Source organism: Leptonychotes weddellii, chromosome X (genome assembly GCF_054177405.1).
Source record: "Leptonychotes weddellii isolate Sample4059 chromosome X, ASM5417740v2, whole genome shotgun sequence".
NCBI classification, from domain to species: domain Eukaryota; kingdom Metazoa; phylum Chordata; class Mammalia; order Carnivora; family Phocidae; genus Leptonychotes; species Leptonychotes weddellii.
This window is the reverse complement of record NC_138385.1, coordinates 35,721,946-35,735,381: the sequence shown is the minus strand read 5'-3', so window position 1 is coordinate 35,735,381 and position 13,436 is coordinate 35,721,946. Positions and strand designations below refer to the sequence as shown.

Sequence of the window (13,436 nt, the reverse complement as noted above, 5' to 3'; positions counted from 1 at the left end):
CAGATTCAAAATTGTAAATAATTAATTCCACCTAAAATGAAGTATTCATTCATAACAATCCCAATCAAGACACTTAGCATTCTTTTGTAGCGGAGCTTGACTAGCAGGTTTCAAATTTACCAGAGACAAAGTATAAGAGAAGGCCTGAAAAAAACATGTAAGGAAAATTTTACTGCATCTTTATTATATGAAAAAGAAATTTGCTACTTCTATTTCTTTTCTTTTTTTCTTTTTTCTTTTCAGGAAATCACCCACCTTAGGGGTTTGAATGGAAATTGAACAGACATATGTTGCCATTACGCTTTAAAATTCTTTTAAAAAACCAGTTCTTTCTTTCAACTGAATTTCTGTTTGACTTGTGCTTCTCCTCCCTCTAAATGAGGGAAGGACCTCCTGCTTTCTCCATCACAGGGAGGGGGCGGAGCATTCTCCAGAAGCTTGGATGTGAGCTGTGGATCGGCAGTCCTGAGGGAGGAGCCGCATTACATACAGACTTGGAGGCTTCCGCCGAAGAGAAGAAGCTTGGAGGTAATGGCTGTCGTAACAGCTAGTTATTTTCGGTGATTTCTGGAAACTTTCAAGTAAAGGTGAGAAAAGAAGGGACTGTTGCTTTGGAGTAAAGGGAAAGGAGTGTCGTTTCGTGGGGGTCGTTGTTTCTATAAGGGAATTAATGTCTGGATTTTGTATTCCTTCAGATATTTTAAAAGTGCACATTTTGAAAGTGGGGGAGGTGGTGATCAGATTACACCTGCGGAAAAAATATTTCATGAAGTGGCCAAAGCTAACTTCTGAATAGGGCATTTTAGGTTTCAGACAAAAAGCAGTGGTAACAAGGGATAAATGATGAAAGAAAAGTTGAGAAATTAGTCTTTCTTATTTTGAAAAAAAAAAAAAAAGATTGTGATAATCCCAAATGAAGTTAGTTGGGGGTGTTGGCTTTCATATTAGTTTGGTTTTATTGTGTTTCTAACAAATCTTACTGTTGTGAAGGAGTTTATATGGTAATAATCTGAAGTAATGTATAACTGTGCGGATTTAAATACTTCTGAAAATTAGGAGTTTGGTTATTTGTCAGGGGGATACTCAATGCCTTAGAAGAATTGCTTTTTTATGGATGTTCAGAGGGCTATCTTTGTCTACATCTCTACCTATCAGAAGAATATGTATTCCTATTTTTACTATAATCAGAAAAATATCTGAAAAATCATAAGCTAAGGAATAATGGACATATGTTAATATAATAAAACACAACAAACAGTATGTCTAGTAGTAAAAGATACCTAGGGGAAAAAAGAGAGGAAATTTTCCACTTCTTTCTTCCCCATTTCACTTAGCATGTAGTACCTTGTCAGCATAAAGAAGAGAATTTTAAAACATGGGGGAGAAAACTACCTTCTCCAAAATGTGTAAATATATATAAACATGGAAAAATCTTCAAATATATGCGTGAATAAATGTAATCTCAGATAGTACATTCTAGTATATCTATGATGAGGTTAACAATCAAAGGGATTAGACTCAAATGTAAACAATTTGGTGGTTGGAGTAATGATGGCGTGTATTTTCTTCTTTAGATTCTATGTATCTTTAGGGTTTTTGGGAAACATAATGGAACTGAGAGGGAGCAATCCATTTTGTTACAGATATTTAAATAGACACCACACACACTCCATTGTCTTTACCTGGAGGTGGATCTGAGAAGGCTGTTTATCTGGTTGCTTGGGCTTTTCTTGCAATTCAGATATTTAGACTATTGTACAGACTTTGGTTCAAGCAGAAGGTATGTATTTGTATATTGATGTATTCTTGAGAAATAATTCAAAAAATGTTTTAAACATATTATAGAATAGCCATATAGGATAGTGCATCCATAATGCTGAATACTATGCAGCTGTAAAAAGAATAAGTTAATGCAATGAACTAAATAATAAGAAAAGGTGTCCATGGTATATTCCAAAAATAAGCAAATTTGCAGAATGACCTGTATTATATTAATACAATATATGCCAGAAAAATCTGGAAATATGCATGCTACTTTATTAATTGGGGATATAGATGTAGTTGGAGAGACAGAACACTTCAGTGTTCTGTATGTCATATTTCTCCATTTTAAAAAATCTTACTTTGAAAAGAGTAAGCTTGAACCATTTTCATTATGAGAAAATGAGATCAAATTTTAGAAATATAGACAACTCTTGTAAAAGTAATTCACAAAAAGATGATGCAAGAAAATATTTATTGATGTGGAGAGGTGATAAAGCGTATTCTTGTTTAAAAACCATGCACATTTATAAAATCTGTAGGAAAAATCTAGAAATATGGAGAGCAAACCCTTATATTTTGACCATTATTGTGGAGACTTGCTTTCTTTGAAAAATTAAAAGATGAAGTAAGATATACAATATGCATGAGAGATATTATAATAAAGGCATTAAAATGAGGAATTATTATTCCATTTTTGTCCAACACAATTCTTAAATTGAAAATAAAAAAGCATAGAAGCCCAAGAAGGCTACTGTCTGGATAACTGTAGTTCCCACCCTTCCCCACTAAGGACCAGGGTATCTGCAGTTCTGTTTCTAGCCACAAGATGGCGCTTGCCAGGTGTCCTAAATTTTCTCCAGGCAACCATTTTTATGAAGTGGACAAAGGAATGAAACATATTTTTCATTAGCAGATTACGAGACAGTATGTGGAGTGTGATTGCAGTTCTGTTGAAGTTTTTCACATGTATAACAGAAAAAGCACCCACACTAGGACTGATATGAAATTCAAACAGAACACATTTTTTGAAAGGTAACTACAGAGGTTTAGATATAGAAGACACAAGGCAACTGTTATTTCCCTTCTTTCCTGTACCCAGATCATACTTTCCATGAGAGAGCTCATTTCAGTATGAAGCAAGTAACAACTATATCACAGAGAACATTTCAAATAAAAACCAAAAGGGTGATAAATGTGGCATCTACATCACAGATGAAATTTCACCTCCTTCTTGTGTTTCAGAATGATGCGCCTGCGGAAGTTTTGGTAGGGAAGTTTCTTTATACCTTTTCCATTGAATTGGTTCGATTCACGGTCTCCTTTGGGTTAGTCTCCTAGGTTAATATCAAAGATATACATGACCTGGGGAATCTGCATGTGATACCAGTTGAGCCCCAGAAAGGCAGTGCAACCTCGGAAGTGCTGAGCAGGAAGAAGGCTCTGCAGGACAGGCAACTGGAGTGAGAATCAAGACAACGAGATCACAGGACCAGACCTTCCATAATCCACGTGATACTGGGTAATGTTCTTCCCATTTCATGAAATATTTCACGTTGAAAATGCATTGAGAACCTTAAAAGCCACATTCATACTAAAATTATGTTAGGTTGAGAATTAGCAGTACAATTTATTTTGTTCCCCATCCTGTAATTAAGAGTCATAGTTTCTCATTTGGGAGGAAAAAAATCTCATGTGTTAAACCACTGTGAAGAAAATTGTGCAAGAGTCTATTCGGGTATCTACCTGAGGTTTCAGCCAATGGCCTGACTCTCCATTGCTTGACAGCTAGGTTGTCATCACCACATCCTAGATAGCAGAGTTACAAAGATACTTTAAAACCTGCTTAAGGTCTTCTGACCCTCCTTACATAGACATCTGTATACTCTCTTGAATAGTATATTATAGTGGTTTAACACATTTAATTCTTCCCCAGCAGCCATCAGGAATCTCTCACTCCTGAAGTCATACTCTTAATGAGGTTGGTGCTGAACCCTACTGTCTGGGTCCATGAGATCTTTGGTTGCTTTGGACAGATGGGGCAGCACTAGCAGTAGAGAAAACACAAAGCCACACATTCCCTCATGGTAACCTAGTGGGGTCCAAAAGGCCCAAATTGTCCAGGAACACAGATAATGTCCCTGACACTGCCAAAGCCTCTCCGGCACACATTCCCTTCTTACAGTACAATAGAAATGATAAAGACAGGATATTGGCTTTGTTATCATAATCTTTCTTCTCTGTTTTTGTTCCTCTCCCCCGAAACATGTTCCCTGTCTCTAACCTCAGCTGATACTCACTATTCATTCTTCTGATTTTTATCTTATCTTCATTCTCATTGTCCACATTCTTTCTTCTTAGCAAAGTAAACTTTGTATCTGATCCCTTTTCTTTTCTGCCATGTTTTAATCTAATTCAGTTGTCACCCATTGAACATATTTTATTCGGGCTCTTTTGTGAAGTTTCAGAAGGATAAGAGTCTACAAGCAGGTGAGAACCACTCACTAGCCCTAATAAGAAGAGTTCAGGGTTCTTTAAAAACACTGCTTTTCTAGAAACCCAGGCAGCTACAACCAGATGAGTGACATAAGGATTTCCCTAGCATATTGTGTATCTGTTGATTGATTTCTTGTCTATCTGGCTGCACTGATTGAGCATGTGCAAATTCAGTTTCTCTGTGGTTAAATTAGGACTTCTTTTGCCCCCTTTCCTGTACTTCCTGTCTCATCTGTCTCTTACTACACACTTAGACAGGTAATAAACTCGTTTTTATGTACCATTAAATACGATTTAATATTTAGACAACCTAGGTTACATGTGACTCATGCGTCTCTCTTAACTATGCTATCTACTGTGGGGAGATGACAACTTAGCATAGTTGTCAAGGATTTGATATGTTTCTCTCCACTGAATTAATAAAGATCTCAAACCCACACCTGTCTGCCTGCCTGCCTGCCTGCCTGTTCGACCCCTTCCAAAACGTGACTCTGTCATAATGCCTCCCTGACAAATTCTTAAAAGCTAGACATTGGAGTCTGCCGATAGAAATCCATATCTCCTCCCCAAAGACCCCTTGATGTCCTTTATTCAGATTGGCTAACAGAATAATTTTGACCCAGTCTGACCCTGCATTATGTGTCTCTGGAAGAATGGAAGAATGATGGCTTCTTCTTCCTCTAGAGTCCCCAGTGCAGACAGCTTTCTTTCTCTTGTTTGCTAATTACAGGAAGAGCTGTGTCATACTGCAGTTCTGTTTCTCCAACCTGAATAGTCAGAGGGGGCAGGAGGCAGCAGTTGTGTTTACTTGTTCACTGTGATAAAGGATGGGGTTGTGAGGGTCTCACCAGGATGACTTACGTTTTACTTTGTTGCTGTTGTTTTTAAACCTAGCATAACATTATCTTAAGAGAACTAACCCTCTGAATGATCCATTGGCACCGTGTACGTTTTAGCACTTCCTGGGAAACCTCAAAGTTAAAAATCTAAGTTTAAATCTTACTTTCTGGCACGTTTTGTGAACACAAAAGCTCAGTAAGAGAGGGTAGAGAAACAATTTTCTCATATTGAATTAGAAGTTGCAAACAACGAAAGCACAAGAACAAAGAGTTGCCAAATGTAAATGAGGATGGAATGAACTGGGGCATTTCTCTACGTAACAAACGACTGAGAGATATGTCATAACTACTCCATGGCCAAGTGAATGCTATCATGCAGATAGGATCAGTGTGAAAACATAGTGCAGAAAAATATTTTTTAATTTGTGTGGAAGTGTGAATGTACATCAAAGATGGAGAGTTCATAGATAAGTACGGTAGTTACTGAAGGCGGTTTGTAGTTCATCAGTGTGTTCACCAGAAGGGACATGAAATTAAGCAATGCTCACTCTGGGGTTACATTCACCAATTCCCTCACAATCTGAAGGTAAATGACACCATCCTTGGTTCAACCAAAGAGTCAGTATTCCAAGCCCAGGAGGCAGTGAATACTGGTGGAGAAAGAACACATTCTTTTGTTTGGGAGTCAGATAGACTTTGGCTTTAATTCTCTTTTGCCCTCCTCCCAGCTTCATGACCTTGCACATGAGCCAAAGTGCCCATTTCCTCATTTTCTGGTCAACTGTCCATTGTATCATTTCTTCATTTCTTTGTAAGTGAAACTAGGTAGAAAAATCTCATTGCTGTTCACGTTTGCATCCCTGATTGTTAGGGAAGGTGAGTATCCTTCATGTATCGTTCACTTTTAATTTTTATTTTGAATGTTTGGGTTTTGAAAAGCCCCACCGACTAGCACTTTCCTTTCTCCACTGAACAAATTGATATAAAACAAATAGAGTTGCAGATGGCAGCCAAAATGTCAGCTTAAGATAAATTGCAGTCAAGATAAGTGGCAGGGCATTGATTATTGTGAGAATCAAGTGGGTCTTATAACACCACATTTAAACAAATCTACCGAACAGCCTAGAGGCTGGCAACTGCACAAAAAGGAGAGAGATACCTGTAGTTGAATTACTTGAGCTTGCTCACAGGAAGTAAATAGGAGCAGGGAAAAACTATTCCCTCAGAATATTGTGAATTACCTATTTATAGCCCTTGCTCAATTTTTTCCACTTTGCTGTTTATTTCTTATTAATTTGGAAGCTCTACTTTAGATTAGAGATTTTTTTAATTGAAAACGGTTTTATGAAGTGTGTTCTTCTGTTTTCAACTTTGGTTTGTTGTGTTTTTACCATATTTTTGTATTTCAGTATATTCAGATACAGATCGCTTTTCTTTAAGGATTTTGATTGATGTTTTATGTTTAAGGAATGACTGTACTTGAAAAAACTAGAAAACATTCTGAAGGATAAATGAGACAACCTGAGTAAAGAGACACACCATGTCCCAGGGCCAGAGGAATAAAACTGTAGAGATATAATTCTTCACAAATTAATGTATTCATTCACTGCGATCAGAAACAAGGACCTAACAGGTCTTTTTAATGGACAATGACCAGCTGTGTCTTAAAATCTTGTAGAAGTAAGGTGCCAGAAAAGGCAAGAAAAATATGCAAGAGCTATTTTTAACTGGGTCTTTGTTTTATGATAAGTGGATTTGCTAGGTCTTTTCAGGAAATCACCTTACCCCTGTGGTTTGAATGGAAATTAAAGAGACACATGTTGCCACTTCACTTTCAAGTCTTTTAAAAATGAACGTTTTTCCCCTTTAAGTGAATTTCAGTTAACTTGGCGATTCTCCTCCCTCTAATTGAGGGACAGGCCCCCTACTTTCCCCATCACAGGGAGGGGGCGGAGCATTCTCCGAGAAGCTTGGAAGTGAGCTGTGCCTGGCCAGTCTTGGGGGAGGGGCTGCATTTCACGAGGCTGCAGCTGACAAGAAGCTTCAAGGTAATGGCTGTCTGAAAGCTAGTTATTTTCTGGGAATTTCTTCGGGTTTTGGTGTTACAGTGGAAAAAAACAAAACAAAACAAAACGTTGTTGCCTGGGAGAGGTGGGAATGGAATACGGTTTGGGGAGAATTGTTGTTATTGTTACAGAATCAATCCCATGAAAATTCAGTTTCTCTCGATATTTTATGAAGTCCACAATGTGGGAATGGGCGATCACATTACAGCTTCTAAATTAAGACTTCAGTGAGGCATGCTGTTCATGTTAATTTTTACATGGCATTCCATGTTTCTATTTTTGTTACAGATTGTATTATATTTTGTGTGAACATTTATTATTGTACACAAAAAGTAACTGATAGAAAAATGTAAGCCTAAAAAGTGATTGACATGTACAAACACAAGTATAAATGTACACGAATGAATGTGGAAGAGATTCAGATATGCTGTTGAGTGATAACATTTGTGAAAAATATATGCATTTTCCTTAAAGAGAACTAGACTCCCATGCTAGCAGTCAGCATCTCTGAAGTGTTCAGATTACTGGGATTTCAAAATACATTTTTATTTGGTTTCAGCATTTTTAGAATTGTTTTATTCCGTGATTATTTTTATAATGAGAAGAGCACAACGAAGCTGCAACAGTGTACCTGTTTGGTTTCAGACACATAAACGTTCACAGACACGACAGACATGCAAACATACCCCCCTACCCCCCTTGTCTTTTGTCGATAGTGGAAATTTTCCTGGACCTGATCAAGCGCGTAGCCTGGTTGCTGTGTTGGCTACCGCCCTGCATGTGTCCTCCTTGCAACTCATTCTTTCAGACCACAGGTATGGCTGTGGTCAGCAAGAACTATTTTTCCGTATCTTTTAAGTTTATTAGTGAGACAGGGGATTTGGTTTATTTCTATTAGCAGTTTTAAAAATATCATGTGGCATGGTGCATCCATACAATTGAATGTTATGTAGCTGACAGATGGGAAGTATGAACATGTAGTGATTTGAAAAAATGTCTGAGAAGTAGTATTAGGTGAAAAATGGAAATTGCAGAATGGCAAGCACTGTATTATATCACTTAAAGATAAAAGACTGCCTTAATACTATACGTCTAACAAAATCACAAAAAAATATAAGGCTGCCTGCTAATGGGATTGTGTGGTTGGAGACATAAGACAGTCTTTACTATCTCTATGTAAAAATAATCATTAATATATATTTAGTCATTTTTTTAATGGTAGCAGAAAAAAGTTTGGAATAAAATGTTACAAATTAGGGGGGAAATTACATTTGAAGTGATTCATAGTCAATGAAAATACTTACTGATATGGGAAAACTTTCAAACCATGCGCTTGAGCATGGTGAAAAGCTGGTCTGAAATTATATGCATTCATGTGTATTTGTAAATAAGGATTATGGAAAAATATTCAGGAAACAATAATATTAATTATTTTTCTAGAATTATACTTTCTTTTTATAAATCATGTCTTTTCAATTTTCAGTAGGTACGCAATTTTTTATCAGACCATTGGAAGTAAAGACATTAGCATTCCATGTTTTGCATAATGCATAACAAAACTCTAAATTTGAGCATGGTATATTCTAGAAGCCTGAGAAAACTGCTGGCTTGGCAGCATGTAGTTCCCACCCTTCCATAAGAAGTATCTGGTAGTAATAAAGTGCAGTTCTGGCACTGGTCACAAGATGGCGCTTGCCAGATTTTCCAAATTTTCTCCAGGCAACTATTTTTATGAAGTGTGCAAACAAAGCCATGAAACGTATTTTGTATTACCAGACTATGAGACGACATATAGAGTGTGATTATAGTTTCACTGAAGAAAACTACGTGTCTCGAAAAAAAGCCCACCTGAGGACTGATGTGAGAACTCAAACAGAAAGCATTTTTTTAAAAGTAACTACATAGCATTCGGCCTATGGAAAAAACACAAGGCAATTGTTATTTCCCTACTCTTCTGTCCTCACCTCACCTTTTGCTAATAGAGATGATATCGGCATGAACCAAATAACAAGTGTATCACAGAGAGCATTTAAAATAAGAACAAAAAAGGAATATAAGCATGGCATCTCTATCACAGATGAGATTTTGTCTTATTCCTGTATTTCAGAGTGACATGCCTGCTAAAGTTTTGGTAGGGAAGTTTCTTTACACCTTTTCCATTGAATTGGTTTGATTCCCTGTTTCCTTTGGGACAGCCTAGGTTAATATCAAAGATACACGCGACCTGGGGAATCTGCATGTGATACCAGTTGAGCCCCAGAAAGGCAGTGCGACCTCAGAAGTGCTGAGCAGGAAGAAGGCTCTGCAGGACAAGCAGCTGGAGTGAGAATCAAGACAACGAGATCACAGGACCAGAGCCTCCACAATCCACGTGACATTGGGTAAGGCTCTTCCCATTTCACATTAAAACATGGTTAAGTTGAGAATGTACAGTACAATTTTATTTTTTCTGGCTCAGTAGCCATAACATTTAAAATTTTAAATCTAGGGGCGCCTGGGTAGCTCAGTTGGTTAAGCAACTGCCTTCGGCTCAGGTCATGATCCTGGAGTCCCGGGATCGAGTCCCGCGTCGGACTCCCCGCTCAGCGGGGAGTCTGCTTCTCCCTCTGATCCTCCCCCTCTCATGCTCTCTGTCTCCCATTCTCTCTCTCAGATAAATAAATAAAAAATCTTTAAAAAAATAAAATAAAATAAAATTTTAAATCTAGTGTTAGGAAAGAATTGTCTTAAACTTCTAGGAAGGAATTATAGAAATGGAAATCTACTTATGGAAGACTTGCAGGTCTCTGCCAACTGCCTGACTCTCAAGAAATCCTTGAAAACTACCCTAATCGGTAGGTAGCTATGGCAGCCATTCCAAATATCTAACTCTTAAGCTCATCTTCTTAATGAGGTCATTGTGCTGTTGTCTGAGTCCAGGAGGCACAAATGCCAGTATCTGTGTCTGACTGCCTTGTGTAGATAGGACAGCACTGGCAGCTTTAAAAAGTTAAGATTACCCTAAGGGCACCTGGGTGGCTCAGTTGGTTAAGCGTCCGACTCTTGATTTCAGCTCAGGTCATGATCTCAGGATTGTGATCTCAGGGTCGTGACCTCAGGGTCGTGAGATTGAGCCCTGCATCAGGCACTCTGCTCAGCGGGGCGTCTGCTTCTCTCCCTCTCCCTCTGCCCCTCCCCCCAGTCGTGTGCTCTCTCTCTAAATATAAACTAAATAAATAAATCTTTTTTGTAAAGTTAAGATTACCCTAGAATAAACCTCAAGAGGCCCCAAAGTATCAAAATATCCAATAATAGAAATGGTGTCCCTGACACATTCCCCAACACCCCCCCCATCTCCTACCATATGCACCCTCATTCATTTCTTATATGTAATAGCTATAATAAGGATTACATAGTGGGGCATTATAGAACTACTTCTCTTTTTCTGAATTTTCAAATATTTTTCCCCAACCGCAGTGTTTCTTTGGTGCCAGGTATATATTCATCTTTTTGTATGTCTTCTCTGTTTTCATTATCCACCTTCCTTCTCCTTTGACAGAAGAAATCCCTTTGCTTATTCTCTTTTCTCTTTGCCTTCTCTTTAAGTGACTATTTTCTTACTCCCTCACTTAAGTGAATATTTCTTATCTCCCATTCAAATCACTTACTCAAGCTTCCCCCCAAGTTTTCAGGAGGATATGTATAAACACTGCATGAAAAAACTATTTTGTAGCCCTAAGGCAATAGAGGCCTCTAAAATCGCAGTTTTTGTGGTTACCTGGGCAGTCAGACACAGCCCAATGACCTAAGGATTTTTCTAAATGATTCAGAGTTCACTGATTGATTTCTACTCTATATCCAGATGTACCAATCAATCACACACACATTCAGATCTTCAGTGATTCATTTTGAACTTCTTTTATTTTGCCTTGCTTATGTTCTTATCTACTCCTTGCTGCACGCTTAGGCTGTTACTGAAGTTTTTACAAATTATTTTAACTGGTCCTTCTCTTTTCTTGTTAATCCCAAGAACACTATAGCTTAGTCTTTCTACTTCAGTACTTAGATTAGTCAAGCTTTGTTTGCTATGTGCTCTAATGATGAAATTGTGAGGTCCTCATCAACTTTATTTTATTTCTTTTAATATATTTCCCATTCCATCATCCTGAATCTTAATTTCCTAGCAGCTTCAGCCATTGGCACTATGTAGGTCTTAGCATTACCTGGAGAATACAAAATCTCCAGACATGGCAGGTTTATCTTCATGTGACCTCTAGGTCACTGTTTGGTATTTTTTTCTTTTTTCCCCTCTCTATCATGTTCACATACATTTGGCCAGAGATTATGGAGTCCCTTTGGCTCTGGCAATAATTCACTCTCTGGCTAGCGTTTTCTTTTACCTAGTAAGCTTTCTTCTGATGTTCTCCCTCTTCCGGTGGGCTGACATTCAGCCAGAGAACATTAATAATAAGATTTTAACTTTGTTTATAGCCGTTTTCAGTTATTTGTTTGTACCTATGCTTTAGGGGTCATTCAATATTTTGTATATCCATTAAGTATCTATAATTCCTTGCTTTACCAGTGCTCATGTCCCCCTCATGGTTTTTACGAGTGTTCTAACTGAACCATTTCCACTCTTTTATATGAAACTTATACACTAAAGATACTGATATTTGTTTGTTCTATAACCACACTGTCTCTCTTATGTTATTTGGCTTTTGCTTTCTCACTGGGGACATAATTCTTAACTGGATCTCTGTCTCCAGATTATGACACTTTGGCTTCTACTCCTTCCTTTCTTTCCATTCTCATAGTCGAGTGGTATGTGAGAACTTCAGTGTAGTTAAAGGCTCTACCAATGAGGATAAGTTTCACAAACCGTAAGGTGCTGATGTCATCTGGATTCTTGACATTTGTCCTGTATTAACTAACTTCTAATGAAAGAGTGAGTATATAAATTTATAGAAAGAGATACATAACTGCATTAAAAGTCATGTGTCTTAGGTGACCCCCCAACATTTTAAAGTAAGTTCAGAAATAAAGTTAGCAAAAATTAAAGATATTTAAAAAAACTGAATTTCTAACATATTCTTTGTACGCTCCAGAAGATATTTTTACACATACCTTGTGTAACCCACAACCTTTTTTGGTATTCATGACCCAAAGTACAAATCAAACTCCTATATATATTCCCATTACTCTCACAGTAAAATATGAACTTCTTATATAGCTTATATTCTGATTTTGGATGCCTTTTTAAGGCTCAGGTTTATTAAGGTGTAATTTACATAGAGTTAAATTCACTCTTTCAGGCATATAGTTTGATGAGTTTTGACAAAGGTCTGTAGTCATGTAATGACAAATAGTCAGACTATAGAATATTATTGTAATTCCAAAATGTTCTTTCTTGCCCCATTGTAGTCAGTACTCACTCTTTACCCTGATTCCTGGTGACCACTGATCTAATTTCTGTCCCTATAGGTTTTTATTTTCCAAAATATCTTATACATGGAGTCATATAATATATAGTTTTTTACATCTGGCTTCTTTCACTTAGCATGATGTTTCTGGTATTTACCCATATTGAAGTATGTATCAGTAGTTTGTTATTCTGTTATTCTACAATTTGTGTATCTACTCATGAGTAGATTTATAATTTTTGGTAATTATGATTAAAGTTGTTATAAACATTCCAGAACAGATCTTTGTCTGTGCATAAGTTTTTATTTCTCTTGGGTAAATACCTAGGAGTGGGATTCCTGGATTACATGGTAAGCATATGTCCAACTATATTAGAAACTGCCATAGTGTTTTCTAAAGTAGCTGTGAGATCTTGTATTTTCAACAGCAATATATGCATTCTAGTAGCTTCATTGCCAGCAGTTGATACTGTCATGTGTTTTCTCTTTTTGATATTGGCCATTCTTATAAAGGTGTTAGTGATGTCTTACTGTGGTTTTGCTTGCATATCCCTAATTATTAATAGTGTTGGGCATCTTTCGATGTGTTCATTTGATATTCATATATCTTCTTTGATGATGGTCTATTTAAATTGGTTGCCCATTTTTTACTAGGTTGTTAATCTTATTATTGGATTATAAGATTTCTTTGTATATTCTGAATAAAAGTTCTTTATTAGATATGTGTTTTGTAAATATATCCTCCTGTGGATTTTCATTTTATTTTTTAAGAGAAGTTTTCAAGTGCAATTTATCAAATTTTTTATGGTGCATACTTTTTGTGTCTTAATAAATCTTTGTTTAAATGAAGGTCTCAAAGGTTTCCTACTTTGCTT

The 13,436-nt window shown here is 37.0% G+C and overlaps 1 protein-coding gene across 12 annotated transcripts in view; it reads left to right on the top strand.

Annotated features, from left to right (window-relative positions):
* The first annotated feature begins 448 nt into the window (after nt 1-448).
* PWWP3B (PWWP domain containing 3B) overlaps nt 449-13,436 on the top strand; it is a 25,717-nt gene continuing 12,729 nt past the window's right edge. The window contains exons 1-5 of one of the 12 annotated variants that reach the window (XM_031027466.2): nt 449-587; nt 3,095-3,283; nt 7,039-7,144; nt 7,879-7,977; nt 9,358-9,543. The gene's annotated coding sequence lies outside the window, so the exon portion shown is untranslated. Of the gene's footprint in view, nt 588-3,094; nt 3,284-7,001; nt 7,145-7,878; nt 7,978-9,357; nt 9,544-13,436 lie in introns of those variants that run through there. The other 11 variants (XM_081808477.1, XM_031027465.2, XM_031027467.2 and 8 more) reach the window with 11 other exon arrangements.